The sequence below is a fragment of the Nyctereutes procyonoides genome, unplaced genomic scaffold (assembly GCF_905146905.1).
Source record: "Nyctereutes procyonoides isolate TBG_1078 unplaced genomic scaffold, NYPRO_anot_genome, whole genome shotgun sequence".
Classification (NCBI taxonomy): Eukaryota; Metazoa; Chordata; class Mammalia; order Carnivora; family Canidae; genus Nyctereutes; species Nyctereutes procyonoides.
This window is the reverse complement of record NW_026575131.1, coordinates 32,340,147-32,364,211: the sequence shown is the minus strand read 5'-3', so window position 1 is coordinate 32,364,211 and position 24,065 is coordinate 32,340,147. Positions and strand designations below refer to the sequence as shown.

At 43.6% G+C, this 24,065-nt stretch overlaps 1 protein-coding gene across 12 annotated transcripts in view; it reads left to right on the top strand.

Moving 5' to 3' along the window:
* Positions 1-24,065, top strand: part of PXK (PX domain containing serine/threonine kinase like) — a 79,824-nt gene that overhangs the window by 2,836 nt on the left and 52,923 nt on the right. The gene's annotated exons all lie outside the window — the stretch shown is intronic.

The following is a 24,065-nucleotide window of genomic DNA, read 5'->3' as shown; positions in this document are numbered from 1 at the left end:
TATTGGTAAAACTGAAGGTGGCTTTCCTACTTGTTAGCTGAAGGGAGATGGTGTTCCAGAAGTCAGAGGGCTGTCCTCCCTTTGAAATGCTGAAAATTGGGAATTGCTCCTTGGCTGTAGGATAGAAACGTACAGAGAGAGTATATAGTAGACAGCCTTTGAGTTGGAAGAAGCAAGACGTTAACACAGTTTTGGGCAGACACTTGCTAGTCTGAAACATTGGTTGAGCAAGTCACAAAAAAGTGAACTTTTTGATGTTGTAGTTTGATGTTGTAAATAGGGTAGTAAATGCCTGCCTGCCTGCCATCCAAGGTTGTTGCAAAGATCAAATGAAATAGTCTTTATGAAGTATTGGTAAAGTGCATTTCTTCTTCCATCTATTCACTCCCTGGTGAAATGACATTCAAAGGTTTAAAAAACAACAAGAACAAAGGGTTAAACATGTTAAAGTGTTCTTATCATGAATAGCTATTTTCTGTCCATAGTTCCTTCCATTTATCAATCAAGGTTGTTTAGCTTTGGGAAATACAATTTACAGCAGGAAATTTCAGGTTACATATGGTTTAAAGTTTATGGACTGGGGAGGGGAAAATTTTGTAAATTGGAAAATACAGAAGCCAGGATGGAGGGAACACAAGGTCACCACCAGAAAGGCATATTTGGTTGGGAAACTGGCAGAAAGGGCACAGACTGGTAGATGATTTGGTTCCTGACTGTGGTTTGAATGATTTTATTTTCACTTTTATGGAGCACAATGAATTTGGCTTCAGGAAATAGACCAGGCCTCTGCTGCAAGGAAATGAAACTTCCATAAAATCAGAAGGGACCATATTTAGGGAGGAACAGGAAGGATTTTCCAAACAAAAGGAATTTGAATAAAAAGCCATACAGGTGAATTGTGGGAGAGTTTGGGGAAGGACTAAGAGAAGACAAGGGAAATATAGGAATTCTTGGTGACGTGAAAGGGAAAACTTCTAAAAATCAATAGACTGAAAAAATGCTTACCTAGCTGAAATAGAAACCAGAGGAAACCAACAGTTTAGGAGAAGGTTGTTATCAAATATGCATATCAGATTTTTTGCTGGTCAGTATGATGTAGTATGCTAGCCCTCATCTCGGTTTTCTCCTTTTAAAATAGTCACCTGTGAGGTTCATCTGAATCAAGGCCCATTTATTCTGGTTTTGGTGCATTTTGTTCTTGAGAAACAAAAGATAATTTTAGTGATATTTGAGGCATGACAACATTTTTTAAATCTGGGAAAGATAGGGATCCCTGGGTGGCGCAGCGGTTTGGCGCCTGCCTTTGGCCCAGGGCGCGATCCTGGAGACCCAGGATCGAATTCCACGTCGGGCTCCCGGTGCATGGAGCCTGCTTCTCCCTCTGCCTGTGTCTCTGCGTCTCTCTCTCTCTCTGTGTGTGACTATCATAAATAAATAAAATAAAAAAAAAATCTGGGAAAGATAATGTTACATGTTGAGATATTTACTGAAAATGAGTCTCTCTTTGAACTCTTGACTTTTGGAAATTGTATTTCTGCACAGTTTATTCAGCAATACTCATCAGTTCAACAAAAATGTGTTGTGTACCTACTTCGTGCCAGGCACATGCTGGAGATCTGCTGATCCACTAGACAAGCTCCTGCTTTCATTGAGCTTTTGTTCTATGGGGTTCTGAGGTCTTCCATTTCCCAAGGGGTAGACAAGTCAGTCAGAGTCTTTACCTGTCATAACACAGATGGTTTTGAAGTTCCTTTTGTGGCTTGGATTATTGAGCCTCAGCTTTTTAATCAGTAGCCTTTTTTTATAGAGTCTTTTATTTTTTTAAGATTTTATTTATTCATGAGAGACAGAGAGAGAGAGAGGCAGAGACACAGGCGGAGGGAGAAGCAGGCTCCCTGAGAGGAGCCGGATATGGGAGTTGATCCCAGTCCCCGCCGGATCATACCCTGAGCTGCCGAAAGCAGACACTCAACCACTGAGCCACCCATGTGCCCCTAGAGTCTTTTAAACTCTATTCATACATCATCAGAATACCTATTCGAATGTGATGCCAAATTAGCAGACCTCATTGCCTTCAGAGCCTGACATTTTAAGGCAGCCCAGTGCTCAGTATCAGGATCTATCTGGGCGTCCTTTTGGGGTACTATTTGGAAGTTTCTTTAGAATTCCAAATTATAGTGGACACTTAAAAAATTATTTGAAGATATTTGCATAGGCAAATACCGACCCTACAATAGTTAACTTACAGCATTTCCTCATTAAAAAGTATATATTTATTTATTCATGAGAGACACACAGAGAGAGAGAGAGAGAGAGAGAGAGAGAGAGAGAGAGAGAGGCAGAGGCAGAGACATAGGCAGAGGGAGAAGCAGGCTCCATGCAGGGAGCCTGATGTGGGACTCGATCCTGGGACTCCAGGATTACACCCTGGGCCAAAGGCAGGTGCTAAACTGCTGAGCCACCCAGGTGTCCTGCATTTCCTCATTTTATAATAAGATAATAAATTTTCTTGAAATCTGATCACTTGTCTTCTACTTAGTTATGTATTTTTCCTCATTTGTTTTCGAAACCTGTGTTAGATGCAGTTACAAAAGTCCGAGTTGGAATTAGTAAATTTAGTTAATGGTATTAATTTAGAGATTGTAAGTAAACTATACCTATTGAAGTCAGTTTTTTACAGACTTATTTAGGGGCTGGTGATTTGATTTGAATTGATTTGATTTGATTTTTTTTTTGAGAGAGAGAGCGTGAATGTAAAGGGGCAGAGGCAGGAGGGAGAGAAGAGAACCTTAAGCAGGCTTCACACCCAGTACAGAGCCTAATCTGACGACAACTCACAACCCGGAGATCAAGATCAGAGATCAAGATTGAGATCGGGATTGTGAGATCATGACCTGACCTGAGCCAAAATGAAGAGTCACATGCCCACCCAGGCGCCCCTTGGGGCTTGGTGATTCTTTTGTTGTTTTAAATTTTTTTTTATTTTTTTATTTTTTGGGGCTTGGTGATTCTTTTTTTTTTTTTTTTTTTTAAGATTTTATTTATTTATTCATGACAGAGAGAGAGAGAGAGAGAGACAGAGACACAGGCAGAGGAAGGAGCAGGCTCCATGCAGGGAGTCTGACGTGGGACTCGTTCTGGGACTCCAGGATCACACCCAGGGCAGAAGGCAGGCCCTTAAACCGCTTAGCCACCCAGACTGCCCCAGGCTTGGTGATTCTTAATCTTCATTCATCACCTCTTTTGAGGATTCTCCCACTCCGAAGATTTCTCGTAGTAGGAATACAAATAAGAAGCTGGCTGTAGTTACTCGAAAGAAACAAGATTCTAGGGCTGAAGTTTATTTTAGGAGAAAAGATCTTATTTGTTTTATTCTCTGGGGGAATATTGTAAATATCTGCCCATATGTACATAGTTTCCATATAGATTGTGGTCTAAATAAGATTGTTCAAAATACAGGTTGTTGATTAATGGTCTAAATGGGTTCATTTGAGCCAATTAGAACAAACTTGTTTTCTACGAAGGCTGGTAGTGGTTCCTTTTCAAGCTGCTAGAGGTTTCTGAGTGACTTCATATAAAATGGGGATCCTTTATGTTCCAGCTTTTGGCATCCTGAAAGCAGGAGAGCTTGACCCAAACATTGTTTTAGAATTCAGAAGTGCTTGAGTGCTGGGGGGTATTGTAGGAGGGAGAGTAATAGGTTTTTTCCATGGGTTTCCCCCTGAAACTGGAAATCGTCCTTGTCAGTGACTTCTTTTATGAGTAAGATGCACACAGTAGGGAAATTAAGATAAGTCTTTACAGGAGGTGACAGAACCCTTCATTTTCAATTTGGAATTTTAAAAAAATTTTTTTTATTTATTTATGATAGTCACACACAGAGAGAGAGGCAGGGACACAGGCAGAGGGAGCCCGACGTGGGATTCGATCCCGGGTCTCCAGGATCGCGCCCTGGGCCAAAGGCAGGCGCCAAACTGCTGCGCCACCCAGGGATCCCATCAATTTGGAATTAAAAAAAAAAAATTTATTCATGAGAGACAGAGAGAGAGAGGCAGAGACATAGGCAGAGAAGGCAGGCTCCTCCAGGGGAGCCTGATGTGGGACTCCATCCCGGGACCACGGGATCACAACCTGAGCTGAAGGCAGATGCTCAGCCACTGAACCACCCAGGTGTCCCTCAATTTGGAGTTTTTGAGTAAGGACTAAGGGACATGCAGTTCATCCGGGGTGAAACTTGGACCTCTGGAGGGAAAGAGTGTGCAGACTGACTACTATAGACTCCAGCTAATCTTGCTTACTACCAAATTTGGGGTGAGTCTGGCCATTTCTAGCTGGAGATCAAGCTGTCAAGAGTTTCCTCTTGCTTACTAAAGAGTACATTGTTACTGTTGTCTTCAAATAATTGAGTAGTTATTTTTTGGTGGCTAAAAGGGTATTCCTATTACTATAATATTAGTTTGGGGAACCCATTGCAACAGGAGTCTTCAAGAAATTTTTTCTTAGAGCTTTTTTTTTTTTTTTTTTAAGATTTTATTTACCTATTTTACAGAGAGAGGGAGAAATCGTGAACACCAGCAAAGAGAGTGGCAGGCAGAAGGAGAGGGAGAAGCAGGTTTCCTGCAGAGTAGGGAGCCCAATGTGGGACTCAGTCCTAGGACCCTGGGATCATGACCTGAGCCAAAAGCAGATGCTTAACCGGCTGAGCCACCAGTCACCCAGTAACAGCTTTAGAGCTATAATTCACATACTGTACAATTTAGCCATTAACTTACTATATAACTCAATATAAGTATATTCACAGAATTGTGTATTTATCTCCATAATCAATTTTAAAGATATATTTATTTATTTTAGAGAGAGAGAGGGCAGGAAGGAGTGAGAGAATCCTCAAGTAGACTTCCTGTTGAGGGTAGAGCCTGATGCTGGGCTCAATCCCAGGACCCTGAGATCATGACCTGAGCTGAAATCAAGACCCCACTGCTTAGCTGACTGAGCCAGGCACCCGTCCCCCTTAAAAGATTTATTTATTTATCATAATCAACTTTAGAACATTTTCATTACCCTGAAAGGTTTAGCCATCACCCTGGGAAGTTTTATAACATTACAGGATGTTAAACCCACGACACGTTCTTAGCACAAGTTCTTTTACCGCTTTGGGTTTAGCTCCTTTCACAATCTTATTAGAAGGATATATTCTCCATAAATGCTCATACACATGATGATCTTCTAGAACTTCACTGCCCTGAGCCTGCTCTCAGGCAGCAAATCTTAGGGTAAGAATCAGTGCTGGAGAAAGTTTTTCAGCTATAAGTTTGGAGAAGTAGCATGTATCTGGACAGTGCACCTCACTGCCATATGCACTCTGCTTTAAGGAAGTTCTGGATTTGGAACAATAGATGAATTATGTCCTGTCGTGAAAGAGTTACTCTGGCTTGTACGTTGCCTCGTGTATTTAGTTGTAGGTGCTGCGATGACTTGTTAGAGTAGTCCAGTGGAAGGGCAGAGGGCTCTGTGTTGGAAAGCAGGCTGTTTGTGCCCTGGCCAGCTCTCTGTTTTATGACATCTAAACAAGGCTGCCCGAATTTCTTTTGGTTATTAAATTTCTGTGGCTCATCAGGAACTGGTCATTTCTCCTCAGTTCAATTGAGGCTGTTTTGGGGTGGTGGGGGGAGGGAATGGATAGAGTGTTAGTATGGGACAATCATGGACCTAAAATGTCAGAACTACCTGTAGCTGCGAAAAGCAGAAAGCAGGTGTCATTCTGCAGGTCTTCCCTTCAGCCTGCCCTTCCCCCCAGGGGACTGGTGACTCGTGGGTGGGGACTCAGTGCACTTTAGTCCTGCAGAGAGAAATGGAGCCTGAAACTGTCTGCTCACACCACACCTCTAGTCAGGCCAAGCGTCTGGCCAGCATGACAGCACTCACTGTCGCTGCAGAGCACAGGGAATGGCTGGCTGGCTGACACGTTGCTACTCGCTAGGCATCTCTGCATGTGACCATGTAGCTCACCACATTCACTAGTCCCCTTACGCTCTTAACTCCCTGGTACTTCTCTGGTACTTCTCGAGCTCTGGCTTTTCAAAAGAGCACTGCACTCTGTGCTTGGGATGCAGTGGTGAGCACACCCTACCACAGGGGCTCTTAGGCTGCTGAGGATCTGTGTAAGGACACACTACTCCCCTTCTTACTCCTTAGATGGTGAGGATCATATGGGCAGCTTGTTTTGCCTCTGTCCATGTCTTTCTCTTTAGGTTTTTTTTTTTCCCCTTCTAAATCCAGCCTTTCCTGTCTATGTTTTGTTACATTGATTCTGTTTCAAACTAGCACATTCCCTAGCATATAGATAGTAAGGAGTCAGTAAATGTTTGTTGAGTAAGTGGATTTGTTGTGTGATTGCAGTTATCTGACCTACAGCTTCGGGAACCCTTCCTGTGGACAACTACCTACCAAGCTGGATATGCCTTTCCTTCCTCTGAAATTCCCATTCAGCTTTATTGGTTCCAAAAGTGCAAGCATTTTATATAGCCAGCCTGCCTGCCTTCCTTCCTTTAAAGATTTCTCTATTTATTTTAGAGAGAAGGCACATGTGCAGGGGGTGGAGGGTGCAGAGAGAGGGGAGAAAATCTCAAGCAGACCCCATATGGAGCATGACTTGGGGCTTGACTCAGGACCCTAAGATCACCTGAACAGAAACGAAACCAAGAGCTGATGCTTAACCAACTGTACCACCCAGGTGCCTCCATAGGTGTTATTTCTTACTACTTTGTTTTCTGTTTATAATCTCCCCCTCCCACACACGTGAAAGTGTAAGGATGAGCAGAGGGACAGTATCTTAATGATTGTGGACAAATTGTTTAATCTGTCTGGCCTATTTCTTTGTCAAGTGGGGATAGTAAGTGTACGTTAGTGGTGCTGTGGGTATTAACTGAGCTCCACGCATAAGAATCTGCTATTTTGATATAGTGTCTTACCTCTGTATTTGCCAGAACACTAGTAACTTTTTAGGTAGGTACTAGTACTTGTAGGCACTCAATTATGTTGAATGGGAAAAGGAGAATTATTTATATAAATGTTTGTCTCACTGTCAACTGTGACTGCTTTGCTAACAAATGGCAAGACCAGTGACATGTCAAAGAGCAACTCCCCTGCCACCTTTTTCTTTTTAACTCTGAAGGAACATGTTTTGATAGCCAGGCTCAGGGGATGCAGCACAGGGTCCCCTGCCTGGCCGCAGAGCCGGCTCTTGGTGTCCCACGGCGGTGGCAGGAGAGATGGAAGAGGCAAACAGGCAGGCCATGTGGCTGGGCCTCTGAACGGGCAGATGTGCTCCCAGAGGCTGGGCCCCAGCAAATGCCCATTTTAGCTCTTCACATCCAGGCTTTTGTTCATCACCAACATCAGCGTACGCACATTTGACCTCTGGCAGTGGGGTGAAAAATAAAATAGAAAGCTGTCTGCTTTGTTCTTTCCCCTGCCACTTCTCCTGCCAAGTGACTGTGCCAGCTGACATTTGTGAGGGGCAGGTGTGTGTGTGGGGGGGCTTCGTGAGAAATGCACTTATATTCTGTACAGCCCCGCTGCCTTCCCTTCCCCGAAGTGTCGCGCTCCAGTAGTCAGGCTGTGGACACATACACCGGGCCAGGGTGCATTTCAGTCTGTGACGCACGTGCTTTCTTCCTTGTCCGAAAGGTATTGGGAACATTAGCCAGCACCTATGAGGAGTCTTCTGTGAGCTGCACACTGGGCTGTGTATTTTTTTTTAAGATTTTATTTATTCATGAGAGATACAGAGAGAGAGAGAGACAGAGAAACAGAGAGAGAGGCAGAGACAGGCAGAAGGAGAAGCAGGCTCCATGCAGGGAGCCTGATGTGGGACTTGATCCTGGGTCTCCAGGCTCAAGCCCTGGGCTGAAAGCATTGCTAAACCACTGAGCCCCCTGGACTGCCCTGGGCCGTGTATTAAGATAAAAAGATGAACAAAGCAGGGAGCTTATATCCTGGTAGAGGTGGCAGATGTATAAACCAAAGGTAAAGTAAGGTACTGAGAGTGCCAGCCTTCCTGGGAGCAGTGAGGGTGCAGTGGGAGAGGCTCCATCCACCCAGGTCCTCCTGGGGGTTTGGGCTTAACAGCCTTTCAGAGAATGGGTTCTAATTCAGCACTCCCCAGGGTTTTGAACTTGCAAACTCCCTTCGTGGTAATACTGAATTGTAAAACAAACAAACAAACAAACAAAAAAAAACCCTTCTGGAAGTGACTTTGAATTAAAAATATGTTTTATTCAGATCAGTACATTATTAAGAATTTTATTAATGTTTGGGATCTGAATTACACTGTTTTTTGAAATATGAGAGGCAGTGAGAATTGCAATAAGATAAATATAGCTTAAGGTACTAATAATGAGCATCTTCAGACAATTTGCAATTACCAGTTTTATGGTGTTTCTCACTTCTCATCTTTCTCACTAACTTCTCACTTAACTCATATTTTACAATTGGCATTCCTATAGGCTGCCTTTAGTCATGGTCCATTAATGGGTGTAAATGAAACCATGTATGACTCATAACAAAATCAATTGAAAAGCTATGTAGTAGCTAAAACCATGATAAACCAAATAAACCATGAACACACTCATCTAAGTTCTATGACTGGCCCCATGTTTCCTTTGTGTTCACTCGGAGGCTCTTAGTCTGCTCTGGGTAGAAATGTAGAAAATATTTATTTATTTATTAAATATTTTATTTATTTATTCATGAGACACACAGAGAGAGAGGCAGAGACATAGGCAGAGGGAGTAGCAGACTCCCTGTGGGGAACCCAATGTGGGACTGTATCCCAGGATCCTGGGATCATGACTTGAGCCAAAGGCAGATGCTCAACCACGGAGCCACCCAGGTGCCCTGAAAGGAGAAAATATTTAAATAATTGTTTTATTGATGTATTTTTTTTTTTAAAGTAGAAAGAGGAACAGAAGTCTGGTATGTAGCCTTTAACACATAAATCCTTCCAGAAACTCTAGTTGTTCATCCTGTTCCAAACCCTTAGTAACCCATCAGAAGGATCTCAATTTAAAATACTAGAGAATAGGAGCACCTGATGGCTCAGTGGTTGAGTGTTTCCCTTCCTTCCCTTCTGCTCAAGTCGTGATCCTGGAGTCCTTGGATCGAGTCCTGCCTTGGGCTCCTGGCAGGGAGCCTGCTTCTCCCTCTGCCTATGTCTCTGCCTCTCTCTCTGTGCCTCTCATGAATAAATAAATAAAATCTTAAAAAAAATACTAGAAAAAAAATACTAGAGAATGACTAGTTATGTTCTCTGAGGTGAGGTTACGTTTGCAGGCTTCAGTTCATTCAGCAAATACTGCTGTGAGCATGCCGCTTACTCCTGGCCCCATGCTAGGCTCTTGGGGTGCAGATGGGAGCAAGAGAGACGTAGTCCCTGCCTTTGTTCATTCCAAAAGTATCTGTCATGGAGGATTCTGGGGTGGGGTAAAAGATGGGAAAGGGAGACTGGTGCGAGTTGTGGGGCCCCCAGGAGGCCAGACTCAGGGATCTGAATAGCACTTGGACTGGAGCAGGTATGTAGCTCGTGGAAGTGGTATTTTAGGAAGCTTAATTTGGTAGCGGTGAGTAGGGGTCTGGGAAGAGTGTGAAGGAAGGGGAGAGGAGAGTCCAGGGTAGTAATAAAGCATTGGAGTTAGAAAGGCCACATCAGGTCAGTGGCAGGATGGAGAGAAGGACCAGAGGGAGGTAGGAACGCAACAGAATTCCGCTAGGTAGAGGCCATGAAGGAAACAAAGGCACCAGAAATGATTAGAGAAATAGTCCAAGGTAAGCAAGTGGTCTTCCCAGGAAGATCATGAGTCTGAGTATGGTTCTGGAAAGTTCGGGCAATACTGAAGAAGCAGTGGCACTTGCCATGATAATAGCTAGCATTGTTTAAGCACTTACTGTGGCCGGCTGGGTTGACCACAGCCTTTGGTAAGTTCTTTATGTCACTTATCTCATTTCCTAAGCTGGACAAATGCGTGCCCCCATGTAACCACTGTGTAACATTTTCATCACCCCAGATATTTCCTTGGGGCCTCTTTGCAGTCAGTATCCTTCCTCTGATCTCTGGTAGCTACTGGTTTGCTTTCCATTACTGTCATTTCACCTTTTCTAGAATGTCATATATAAATGGCATCTTATAGGGTATAATGTTTTGCGTCTGGCTTTTTAGCATAAAGCTTTGAGATTCTTTCATGTTGTTGCATGTTTCCTTTTATTGCTCAGTAGCATTTCACTGTTTGTTATGCATTCATTAGCTGGTTGACATTTGGGTTCTTTCCACTTTGGGGCTGTTGTGAATAGAGCTTCTATGAGCATTGGGTATCAGTCTTTGTATGGGCATATTTTTATTTCTCCTGGGCAAATATCTAGGAATGGAATTGCTTAGTCATATGGTAAACATATATTTAAAAAAGAAATGGCCAAACTCTTTTAGATTCTTACCTGATTCTCATGATAACTCTGAATTGAGTTCACTATTATTTCCGTTTTTCAGTTGGAAGAAAATGAGGTGCAGAGAGGGGAAGTAACTTGCTCCAAGTCATAGGGCTGAGGGCGGGAGAATGGTTTGTAGGCCAGTGGACTTTGAGCCATCCTCAGCCTGATTTGTTGTTAGGGCCTGCAGAGCAGTGGATCTGTTTGATGGCTCTGCTAAGCCCAGGCCTAGATGAAGATGAGTTAGCTACCCCCCTAACTGAGCTGCAGAACCAGAGACACTGGTTTGGGTTACCATTTTCCCAATTCTCCCAGCCTGCCTGCAGAGATGTGGAGTTAGTTCATTACATACTGTGGAGGCTTTAGAGCAATGCTGCCAGTGGAAATTAATGCAAACCACATATGTAATTTTAAGTTTTCTAGTAGCCACATTAGAAAAGTAAAAAGGAACAGATGAAATTAATTTAAATAATCTGTTCCTAACCCAATATATCCAGAATATTATTTCAGTAGATAATATAAAAACTATTAATATGTTTTATGTTCTTTATGTCATACAAAGTTTTTTTTTTTTTTGAATCTGTTGTGCATTTTACAATTACAACATATCTCAATTGAGAGCAGCCACACTTTAGGTGCTCAATAGCTGCGTACTGCTTGTGGCTAGTGTACTGGACAGCCCAAGATATGGACTTTAAAAATAATATCCAGGGGGCAGCCCGAGTGGCTCAGCAGTTCAGTGCCGGTTCAGCCCAGGGCGTGATCCTGGAGACCCGGGATTGAGTCCCACATCGGGCTTCCTGCATGGAGCCTGCTTCTCCCTCTGCCTGTGTCTCTGCCTCTCTCTGTGTGTGTCTCTCATGAATAAATAAATAAAATCTTAAAAAAAAATATCCGGATGTATGGTTACCAACATGGAAAGAGATTCATCTTATATTAAGTTGAGGGGGAAGAGAAAAGTCATAACATACTGTGTTTAGTGTGCTTACATTTTCACAAATATCTGATGTTTATATCTGCAAGCAAATAGTCTATATACTGTCCAGTGGCTACAGTTAGCTACTTAGACTACTTAAATTTTTTTTAATTTTTTTTTTTTAGATTTTATTTATTTATTAATGTGAGACACACACGGAGAGGGAGAAAGAGAGAGAGAGAGAGACAGAGACACAGGCAGAGGGAGAAGCAGGCTCCATGCAGGGAGCCTGATGTGGGACTCGATCCCGATCCCGGGTCTCCAGGACCACACCCCAGGCTGCAGGCAGCACTAAACTGCTGTGCCACCAGGGCTGCCCAGACTACTTAAATTTAATAAAGTTAAATACTTAAACTGCAGTCCCTCAGTCAACACTAGCCACAGATGCACAGTGGCTGCTATGTTGGACATCACAGCCTTGGGTCAGTACTCTGTCCAGAGGACTGAACTGTGAGAAGGGCTGAGCTGGAGGACAGGACCTGCTAGCCCTGCAGCCAGTAGGGCTTTGTGACTATTGAGACGCAGAGTCTTCATGGTTTCTAACAGTAAAGCACAGGAAAGAGGGGCAGCTGTTGTTGGAGTTCAATAGGAGCATAGGATGGAAACAGAACAGCCCTAGTCAAAGACCCTCTTCTGTTCTAGTACAGCTGAAATTAACCACCATTCACATTGCTGGAGGCTCCCTCCATAAGCCTGATGTCCACTTCAGGCAAGTTCATATAAAAATGTTCCTCTCTGCTTCGCTAGAAACTGCCTCATGTTCATGGAGGAGCTTATTTAACATTGGGAAGAGAAAATAATTTTCATATTTGCACGCAGCTTTTTTTTTTTAAGATTTTATTTATTCATTCATTATAGACATAGAGAGAGAGAGAGAGAGAGGCAGAGACACAGGCTGAGGGAGAAGCAGGCTCCATGCTGGGAGCCCGATGTGGGACTCGATCCCAGGACTCCAGGATCGTGCCCTGGGCCAAAGGCAGGTGCTAAACCGCTAGGCTACCCAGGGATCCCCTTGCACGCAGCTTCTATGTGGTGTCTGAGTACATTTGTTTTTTTTGTTTCATTTTGTTTTTTTAATTTTTATTTATTTATGATAGTCACAGAGAGAGAGAGAGAGAGAGAGAGAGAGAGAGAGGCAGAGACACAGGCAGAGGGAGAAGCAGGCTCCATGCACCGGGAGCCCGATGTGGGATTCGATCCGGGGTCTCCAGGATCGCTCCCTGGGCCAAAGGCAGGCGCTAAACCGCGGCGCCACCCAGGGATCCCGCCTGAGTACATTTGGCCCGCAGTTAGTGACCTTGTAGTTGGAGGCATCCTGCTGAGTGCAGAAGTCTTCAAGTCAGGAGACTGGGCCAGTGTTGAGAGCCCTGCAGCTCTTTCAACTCCTACTACCCAGGCCTGGGGTTCCTGTTGTCCACAATCTGCCCCTCAATCTCTCAGGAGTCCTTCCTCACTTGAGGGACTGGTTCTGCCTGTTTAGCTGACCTTGCTCCATCAATATGAGGGATGGAATGATGTCTAATCATCCTGCCTCTGGCCATAGAGGGTAGGAAGTGCCGGGCGCCTGTGGGGCAGACAGGCCTGGGATGGAGTCCATTCTCCAGACTTCCTAGCTGAGTGTCCGTGTTTAAGGCATCTGCCCTCTCTGAGAAGTGGGGTTCTTGTAAAAGAGAGATAGTGACACATACCTCCAAGCACTGCCGGGAGATGGGATAAGCTGAAGGACAGTAGAATAAGTGCTCCACAAACATAGCGGTTACTACCTTCAGCTGTGAAGATGCCTATGGCAGCATGACATGTATAGTAGCTTACAGAGTTGGGATTGGAACTACCGTCCCAGAAGGACACAAGATATTTTTAATTTTTATTTTTTTAAAAGGTCTTATTTATTTATTCATGAGAGACACAGAGAGAGGCAGAGACATAGGTAGAGGGAGAAGCAGGCTCCCTGTGGGGAGCCCGATGCAGGACTCCATCCTAGGACCCCAGGATCATGCCCTGAGCCAAAGGCAGATGCTCAACCACTGACTACCCAGGTGCCCCCCCAGGGATGTTTTTAGGTGCGGTAAATTTATGTGCCATCAACCCTCCCTCATCCTTCGTGATGCTGAACAGTGAGTTCTCTTCTGTTGAAACCAGTAGGGACTTCCCTAGTTTGACTTCCCCATACTTTCAAGCTCCTTTCCCACCAAATATCTTACCACCGCTGATATTAATAGAAGAGTTAATTTGTTTGACTTTCATCTTCTGTTTTTCCAATCTCCCCAGCACAATAAAAGTGCTGGTGAGTCATAAAAGGACTAGAAGTTCTCTTACCAAAGGAAAAAAGATGATAGCTTGCATTTATCATTGATAACATCCTGTGCTCTTATCTGAGCTCAGATATCTCAATCCTTATCACTCAGGCAGGATTCTTTGTTTGAAAGTAACATGTTTTTTAAATTACCTGTGTAGTAAACCAAGGAACTTCTGGGAACATTGTTTTTCCTGATCAGGAAAGTAATATATGCTCGAGGATAACCTAAAAAAATATGAAAAAAAAAAAGCTAAGAGAATTTAAGCCACACCTAATTTCACCCCAGAGATAACTACTGGTAACATTTATTGTGGGCATCCCTGGTAGCTCAGCGGTTTAGGGCCGCCTTCAGCCCAGGGCCTGATCCTGGGGTCCCGTGATTGAGTCCCTCATCGGGTTCCCTGCAGGGAGCCTACTTCTCTCTCTGCCTGTGTCTCTGCCTCTCTCTCTCTCTCTCTCTCTGTGTCTCTCATGAATAAATAAAATCTTAAAAAAAAATTTGTTGTAGTTCCTCTTCCTATCAATGTTATCATAGTTTTTTATCCTTTCAGAATATTTAAATTACAGCATTCACTTTGTCCTGTGTAATGCAAAATTCTTTTAATATCCTTCTAAAGAGTTGCATATTCTTCCACTATGTGATTAAACCATAAACAACAGGGACACCTGGGTGGCTCAGTGGTTGGGCGCCTCCCTTCAGCCCAGGGCGTGATCCGCCCAAGGCATGATCCTGGAGTCCCGGAATCAGGTCTGCGTTGGGCTCCCTGCATGGAGTCTGCTTCTCCTTCTGCCTGTGTCTCTGCCTCTCTCTGTGTCTCTCATGAATAAATACATAAAATCTTAAAAAAACCATAAACAACATAACCATTCTCTTATTGTTGATATCCAGATTCTTTTAGCGGGAGGCTTTTTACTTAGCTTCCTTAAAAGTGAGTATGGAGGGGCAGCCCGGGTGGCTCAGCATTTTAGCGCCATCTTCAGCCCAGGGCGTGATCCTGGAGACCTGGGATCGAGTCCCATGTCAAGCTACCTGCATGGAACCTGCTTCTCCCTCTGCCTCTCTCTGTCTCTCCTTAATAAATAAAATCTTAAAAAAAAAAAAAAGATTAAAAAAAAGTGAGTATGGAAGGGGGGGATGGTGGGCTCAGTTGGTGGAGCAGGTGGCTCTTGATCTTGGGGTTGTGGGTTCGAGCCTTACATTGGATATAGAGATTACTTAAAAATAAAATATTAAATAAATAGATAATCAAATAAATAAATAAACGTGGGCATAGAAGCTGGGACAAGCGAAGCTGAGTAATAGTGCTTGCTATCAGAAATCAGAGACTGATAAAATTATTCCCTGTGTTGAAAGAGAATAGCTGCTTTTTGTTCCATTGGGGCTCTTGACAGTGCCGTGGCCATCTCCTGTGCTTGCCTCTTAGGGCCATAGTGTATTCACCTGTACACACCTTGCATTCTCTATTTCATAACAGAAAAGAAAACAAACTAAATTACAAAATCGGCCTCTGTGCTGGGTGCTGTAAGTATAGAGTCTCATCCAATATTTACTGCCATCCTGTTGGAAAGGTATGATTTTTGCAGATAATAAACTGAGATCAGAGGCTCAGCAGAGTTAGGTCACAAAACTAGTAAGTGGCAGTGGACTTTGAATTGAGTCTCTGACTGTAAAGCCAGGCCCTTTCGCCCTGGGCACTTGAGGTTTTGGTATGGGGAAAGAGGGCACAGTGTGGCTGATCAGTACATCTGCTTCCAGAAGACTTGGGACAGTGGCACATGGGGGTGGGCAGAGAAGTGGCCCCAGGAGGAGGAACAGTTCATTCCTAGCTGGTACTTGGGTTGTTACCAGCTGAGGGTGTGAGGATTGAGATACCAGAGCCCACATAAAAATCATTATTCCCAACCAGGCTGGAGTTTGTGTGGTTACTGTCTTTTCTGGCCAGCCAGCTAAATGGTTTTCTGAGGTTATATTTACTGCATCTGTTTCTACACTTTTAAAAGGACATCGGCCCAAGAAGCTTGAGGATTATTGGAGGTCACATTTCATTTTTAATTACTATTTAATTGAGCCCGAGATATTTGAGCGTTTTTTTCCCCTTTGCTTTGACGTAAGATGGCATTCATGGATTCCCATCTTAGCAAATTAAGTAATTTTCCTTGGCGTCATTTAAGGGTCCCGTACTACAGAATGCCACAGGAACTGCTGTTTAAAATGCCATGTTCGGAAAAAAAAATTTTTTTTTTTTTAAATGCCATGTTCATTCTCTAGTCATGTCTGAGGCTGAAACGATTTTTGAGCACTGCTTTGCAGTGTTTCTCCTAGCTGAAACATCGGCTGCCTTTGAAGTTAGGTGTGGAGAGCAGCTCCCCTGGCAGGGCAGGAGACTGTCCCGCAGAGGAGAGCATGGACTTCAAAAGGCCTGGAGAAGGGAGAAGCATGCTCAGTAAGGCAGTGGCATCTCACGGCAGGCATCAAAGCACATTTATGATGTGTTCCTTGCCCTTTCTGGGAACACAGAGTAGAAACTGGAGAACTTACTTTGCATAAATGTGAAGCACACAGTTCTAAGATTCAGTTAGATTTTAAATGAGATTTATTTTACTTGGTTGAAAAGGAGATACAGTTGGCTTCACTCTTCTGAGCAAAATAGGTTAAGATAGTGGTCATTCTTCCAATGCCGTTTATTTTTTTTATTTTTTTTTTTAAATTTTTTTTTTTTATTTATGATAGCCACACATTGAGAGAGAGAGAGAGAGAGGCAGAGACACAGGCAGAGGGAGAAGCAGGCTCCATGCACCGGGAGCCCAACATGGGATTTGATCCCGGGTCTCCAGGATCGCGCCCTGGGCCAAAGGCAGGCGCCAAACCGCTGCGCCACCCAGGGATCCCTCCAATGCCGTTTAAAACCCTAATGATTTCATCGGTTTGGGTGCAGGTTTTGCACATTGCTGGAGGGCTCAGCAATGAAAATAAAACACAGGTACGTTGCAGCACTGAAAACCTACAAATGCAACAACAATAAGTAATGAGTATTTAGCAGAGTAAGGGGTAATCATTAATTCTAGGTGAACTATTAAGAACTGCAAGCAGCCAGGCAGGTTGCTGGTGAGCTGAATGGCAGTCCTGCAACTGAGAATTTCCTCGGAGACCTTGTTGTCCTTCGGGGTGTTGCTGCCTACCACCCGTGAGCTGTGGCTCTTGTGCTGTGTGATACCATGGGTTTGAATATTGGGTTTATAAAGGGATGATAAATCGGGTTGGAAGATCCATGGAGACTTACTTTCTTTTTAGAATTTTTTTTTCTTTTTTATTATTTAAGTAGAGTTGACATATAGTGCTATCTTCAGATGTACAACATAGCGATCTGACAGGTCTGTGTATTACTTAGTGCTTACCACAATAAATGTAGTCACCATACAGTGTTAATATTAATTCTTAAATCATTAAATATCATTATTATTGACTATACTCGCTATACTGTACTTTTTTTTTAATTTTTTTATGATAGTCACAGAGAGAACGAGAGAGAGAGAGAGAGAGAGAGAGAGGGAGAGACACAGGCAGAGGGAGAAGCAGGCTCCATGCACCGGGAGCCCAACGTGGGATTCGATCCCGGGTCTCCAGGATCGTGCCCTGGGCCAAAGGCAGGCGCCAAACCGCTGCGCCACCCAGGGATCCCTATACTGTACTTTTTTTTTTTAGATTTATTTATTTATTTATTCATGAGAGACATAGAGAGGCAGAAGCAGGCAGGCTCCCTGCAGGAGCCTGATGCAGGACTCCATTCTGGAACTCCAGGATCATGCCCTGATCCGAAGGCAGTTGCTCAACCGCTGAGCCACCCAGGTGTCCCTATACTGTACTTTGTCTCTGTGACTTATTTATTTTATAACTGGAAGTTTGTACGTCTTAATCCCCTTCACCTGTTTCGCCCATGCCCGGACCCGCATGGAGATTTTCTTGAGGGTGCTGTTTGACTTTTTCTAGATGTAAGTGCACATGAAAAAGACCAGCAAGCTTCCTCCTTCCCAAAAGAGCAAGCAGTCAATTAACAAATACCCACCAAGGATTATTTGCTGCACTTCTACTACTGGCCTGACCTTGTGCTGGGTGCTGTTTGCAATACAAAGAAATATGTGATCCTAGCCCTGAAAAACTTAATTCAGTTGGAGAACGCCCCCCTCTCCACAGACATAGGTAGATATAGATAGGACAGAAATAGCAGTAACATGATTAAACAGCTACCCTTGCCAGGTGTTGTCTAGGTAAAACAGAGAGGGCAGTAAGTAAGGGACGTTTGGGAGACACAGAGTCTGGGTAGAGGAGAAGGAACGTGTTAGGACGCTTTGGTTAGGTGATAGCAGAACTTGGAAGCTAGGCTGAGGAGTTGGGTTTTATTCTGTGACCAGTGGGAGCCCTGGAAGGTTCCTGAGCAAGGAAGTAGGATAATGTTGGATGTCCAGCAAGTTCATGCGTGCTCAGTGTTCTCTGTGGGCCTTCCTATGAGGGGAAGGTGCCAGAAGAAAGTAGGTTTGGGAATGAACCCAAGAGAGTGGTGTGGCTAGTAGGTGCTGGAGACCCGGCCTCCTATCCCAGAGCTGTCACTTCTAGTCAAGGCATACTCACTGTCCCCAGCTGCACAATGAGGGTAATGGTTCTTTCTTACCTCAAAGAACCATCAGCAGATGGTATGAGTTGTACCTGTGGAAGCCACCACTCCAGGGCCCTGAGTAGGTGGGACCCCTACAGGGCTCAGTTTAGGTACATACTCTACCCTTGAAGAGGCAGGGAGGGATGAGGACGGGGATAGAGGAGGCTGTAAGGTTGGTGGGTGCGTGGTTCATTTGTTTCCTTCCTCTCTTGAGAGGGTTTTTATTTTTACAGTGTAAAGCTGCTTCCTTTTTAAGAAGTTTTTAAGATGGCTCTCACGCCTGGCTGCACATTACAGTCACCTGGGGAACTTTTAGGACCTACTAATGCCTATGCTTCAGCCCAGACAAGTTAAATCAGAATCTCTGGGAGGGAGGATGGAACCAGTGGTATCTAGTTTTTTGTTTGTTTGTTTGGTTTTTTAACTTCTCTAGGTGAATATAGAATGCAGCAGGGTTGAGACCCTCTGCTTTGGAGATAGTGATGTGGGAACACTGACAAGGTAAAATATCTCCAAACAGCTGTCTGCATCTCTCTGTACTTTGAGTCTCTGAGTAAATCTGATATCTGTGCCAAAAGGGGAGGGAGAAGAATTATGCAGGTTATTCTGGTTTGAAGGTTTGCTGAAGTTTTGGCTTTAGCTCCTTGAACACCTTTTTTTCCAAAGTGATCTGTGTTTGTAGCCTCCTTAAGGTAATTTGGGGCCAGACAGGTTCAAAATAAGTTTTCCTCCTCAGTTTTTCCTAAAATTTCACCAAACCACGGCATCTTTGAATATCAGCTATTGCGCAGGGAAATCTTAAGTATATATCTTTCCGAAAACTCCAGTAACAAAAGTGAGGATGCTTACTTGGAAAATGGCCTGTGTTGGAAGCATTAATCAACTGTTATGGAAATGACAGCCCCAACCCCGACTTCCCCCTCAGGATTGGAGTCAGTAGATCAGCATCATTAGAGATGAACCACCTGAGTTCCACCAGCTAGTGAGGATCCCCATCTTTCAGGGCTGCAGAAAGAGCTCGGGGCTCCCCGGGTCACCAGCCATGCGTGTCTGGTTGGAAGGTCTTGGGAATCAGGTACTTGGGTTGCACTTCCCACTCAGCTGTTTCCCACTTGTGTGACCTTGGACAGCTCACGCAACTTTGCGGGAGCTGAGCCCAGCCGAGGGGAGCTGAGCTCTACCCTCTAGGCAGGTGTGAGAATTGAATGAGAAGTGTTGAGCTTAGCAAAGCTCCTGACACAAGATCGGTGCTCACTGCTCACTTATATCTCTCTTCTCTAACCTCACGTAGTCAGAAATTACATGGTCCTGGTGCCTTTCCAGTTTGAAGAACTTCTTCAGCAGACCACACAGACTAGTTGAAATACCCACGTGCTAGGGTTTGATGGGATGGCCACCTTGCCCCACCAAGATAAATGGTGTGATGTTGTGAGGAGGAGCAAGAAGAAGGGGCCCTTTGGGGACGTGGCAGCAGATGGCAGGGTTTGGTGGCAGGCGTATATCTACTTGACTCAGGGCTGCACTACAGAGTTAGCTTTCCCTTTGTTGCCTGATTGGCCTTGGTGGTTTATTGTCTCTTTTATACATGCACACTGCAGTTTCCGTTCCACATCAGAGATGGTGGTAAAGATGGGAATGACTCACTGGAGGATTCTGGGGCTGCTGACTCCAGCTTGGGAGGAGGAGACCTGACTTCAGATGCTAGGTTTCTCTTATTCCCCAGGGCACTGTCCTCTCTGCTTTAATAAGAGCTACCACCTGGTTGCAAGCAGAGGACAGCTGTGCTGTGTTTAGTTTACAAATTGGGGATGTGAGGTGAAAGTATTTCCTTTTGGTCAAGTGGATGGTAGTATCAAGCAAACTAAAAAAATTCAAATGTTTTATAGTTAGGGACCAACTTGTCTTATTGAAGTGGAATAAAAATATTTCTGAGCAGGGGCCCCTGGCTGGGTCAGTTGGTAGAGCAACTCTTGATCTTGGGATTGTGAGTTCTTGCCCCACGTTGGGGGTAGAGTTTACTTAAAAAAAATATTTTCAAGCAAAATCACCTTATGTTCCCCACTGTCTTTCTGTACCTGTTACCACATGGCAGATAGTACCTGGGGACTACAGTGAAGCCTTACTGGGTCTTAATGTGTTTTTATATAATGGGTGGTACTTTTAGGCTGCCAATAACTAAGCAAAGTATAGGTGGACACGAGTGTGTTATAGTGTTGTATATGAGGTACCAGTGGGCCACAGCCAAGGGCAGATGATGACAGAAGTAATCTCTAGCACTACCCTGTATCCCAAGCCTCCAAAGACTGTGATGGCTGGTTTATTGATGCACCTGAATCTGGGTTCTCACCTTGGCACTAATGACATTCAATGCCAGATAGTCCTTTGTTGGGGGGTGGGTGTGGGCTGTCCTCTGCATTGTAGGTGTTTAGCAGCATCCTTGAGCTCTATCTACTGGATGCTAGTAGCACTCCCCCAGACCCTGTGACAACCAAAGATGTCCCCAGACATTGTTAAATGTCATTTGGGTCAGAATCAACCTCTTATTTTTTATTGTTGGGTATATTATTATTTTTAATTTAATGCTTTATATTTAAAAAATACAATTAATTAACATATAATATATTATTGGTTTCCGAAGTTGAGGTCAGTGTTTCATCAGCCTTATATAATACCAGTGCTGATTACATCACGTGCCCTCCTTAATGCCCATCTATTACCCAGTTACCCCAACCCCCCACCTCTCCCTGTCCAGTGACCCTCAGTTTGTTTCCTATGATTAAGAGTCTCTTATGGTTTGTCTTCCTCCCTGATTTTATTTTGTTTTATTTTTTTCCTCTCTTCCCATGAGATCGTATAACTATCTTTCTCTGATTGATTTATTTCATTTAGCATAATGCTCTCCAGTTCCATCCACTTCATTGCAAATGTCAAGATTTCATTTTTTGATGGCTGAGTAGTGTTCCATTTGTGTGTGTGTGTGTGTGTGTGTGTGTGTGTACACATACACCACATCTTTATCCATTCATCTCACTGACCTAAATTTAAAGAATGTTTTGGCACAAACATTAATGAGGATGTCATCTTGGCTATCACACTCTTATGTCATGACCCAGGCATTATCTTGTAGCTACTGCTTCTCTTCTGCCAAGTTGTTATTGTGTGCCATTTTTTAGACAAGTTTTTTTTTAAGGCAATATAGTAATCATAATCACAATAATAGCCAAATGTATAGGGTATCCATGAAGTGGCTTCAAGAATGCCTTAGCAAGACTCTTACCCTGACAGTGCTAGAATCCTGAAGTAGAGACAACTCTAAAGGCTAGAACACATAATTGTTACTGTCAGTTGTGGGGAGAGGAGAGGAATAAAGGACAAAGAGCATATATAAAGGGGTACAATGAGAAGATGTTTGCCACTTGACTGAGTAGTGTAGACATAACCTATTCTGGCACAAATATATGTACAGGAAGTTCTGAATTTTATTTTATTAGGTAAACTCTATCCTCAGTGTGGGTCTCAAACTCACGACACTGAGATCAAGAGTCACATACTTATAGACAGGTTTTTATTTTTTTAATTTAATTTTTTTATTATTTATTTATTTATTTATTTATTTATTTATTTATTTATTTATTTATTTATTTATTTTTACTTATGATAGTCACAGAGAGAGAGAGAGAGAGGCAGAGACACAGGCAGAGGGAGAAGCAGGCTCCATGCACCGGGAGCCCGATGTGGGATTTGATCCTGGGTCTCCAGGATCGCGCCCCGGGCCAAAGACAAGCGCCAAACCGCTGCGCCACTCAGGGATCCCAATTTTTTTATTTTAAAAAAGATTTTATTTATTTGTTTGACAGAGAACTGGAGAGCACAAACAGGGGGAGGGTTAGAGGGAGAAGGAGAAGTGGGCTCCCTAATTTGGGGCTTGATCCCAGGATTCTGGGATCATGACCTGAGCCAAAGGCACTCAACTGACTGAGTCACCCAGACACCCCAGTAGATAAGTTTTTTAAAAATCTAAATTGTGTGTTTACAGAAGGAAGGAATAGAATCAGACTGTACCTTTCTTTCTTTTTTTTTTTAAAGAATTTTTTTTAATTTTTATTTATTTATGATAGTCACACACACAGAGAGAGAGAGGCAGAGACAGAGACAGAGGGAGAAGCAGGCTCCATGCACCGGGAGCCCGACGTGGGATTCGATCCCGGGACTCTAGGATCGCGCCCTGGGCCAAAGGCAGGCGCTAAACCACTGCGCCACCCAGGGATCCCTCTTTTTTTTTTTTTTTTTAAGATTTTATTTATTTATTCATGAGAGACACAGAGAGGCAGAGGACAGAAGCAGAGGGAGAAGCAGGCTCCCGTGGGGAGCCAGATGTGGGATTTAATCCTGGGACCATGGGATCACACCCTGAGCCAAAGGCAGCCGCTCAACCACTGAGCCACACAGGTGTCCCCCTCCTCTACTTTTTCACTTGTTTTTTTTTAATCATGGCCTTCTCTAGCTGATGATGCATATAATATGCAAACTCTGAACTCCAAGAATCATGGATCTTAGTCCTTTGGTTGGTACCACACCTTGGTTTGAATGCCTAAGGTTAAACTTTTTATTTTAGGCAATTGTAGATTTACATGCAGTTGTAAGAAATAATGCAGAGAGATCCCATTTATCCATTACCCAATTTATTTAAACGGTACTATTTTGTAAAAGTATAGTACAGTATCACAACCAGTACATTAATATATTGAAACAGTCAAGATACAGAACCTTCCCATCAATCCCAGCATCCCTCATGTCTTAGCTGTTTAGGCTGCTATAACAAAATACCATAAACTGGATGGCTCAAGCACTATAGAAATGTATTTTTCGGTCTGGATGCTGAAAGTCCAAGATCAGAGTGCCATCATCGTTGCCTTCTGGTGAGGGTCCTTCTCCTGGTTCATAGCTGATACCTTCTCAAAACTTACTCATGGTGGAAGGAGCAAGGGATCCTTCTGGAGCTTCCTTTATATGGCAGTAATGCTATTCATGAGGGTTTCACTCCCATGACCCAAGAACTTCCTGCAGGTCCTACCTCCTAATATCGTCATCTTCGGGGGTTTGTATTCGACATGAATTCTAGAGGGTGCACAAACATTCAAAGTATAGCACTTCACTTTGCCTTTCTATAGCCACAGCTGCCTGCTTCCCTAGCTCATACACCCTACTCCTCCAGCCTTAACTCTTAGCAACCACTAATTTTTTTCCATATCTATAATTTTGTCATTTAATGAATGTTCTATAAATGGAGTCATATAGTTTACAATCTTTTGGGATTGGCTTTTTCACTCAGCATAACTCTGGAGATACATCGAAATTGTTGTGTGAACTGATAATTTATTCCTTTTTGTTTCTGAGTGTTGTTTCATGATACGGATATAGCAAAGTTTAACCATTCGCCTGTTAAAGAACGTCTGACTTGTTTCTAATTTTGGACTGTTATTAATAAACCTGCTGTGAACATTCCTGTACAAGTTTTGTATGAAGATCAATGCTCAATTGTCTGGGATAAATGCCCAGGATTACAGTTGCTGGGTTGTTAAGATAGTTGCAGGGTTAATCTTTTAAGAAACTGCTGAACTATGTTCCAGAGTCACTGTACCATTTTACATTCCCACTGGCA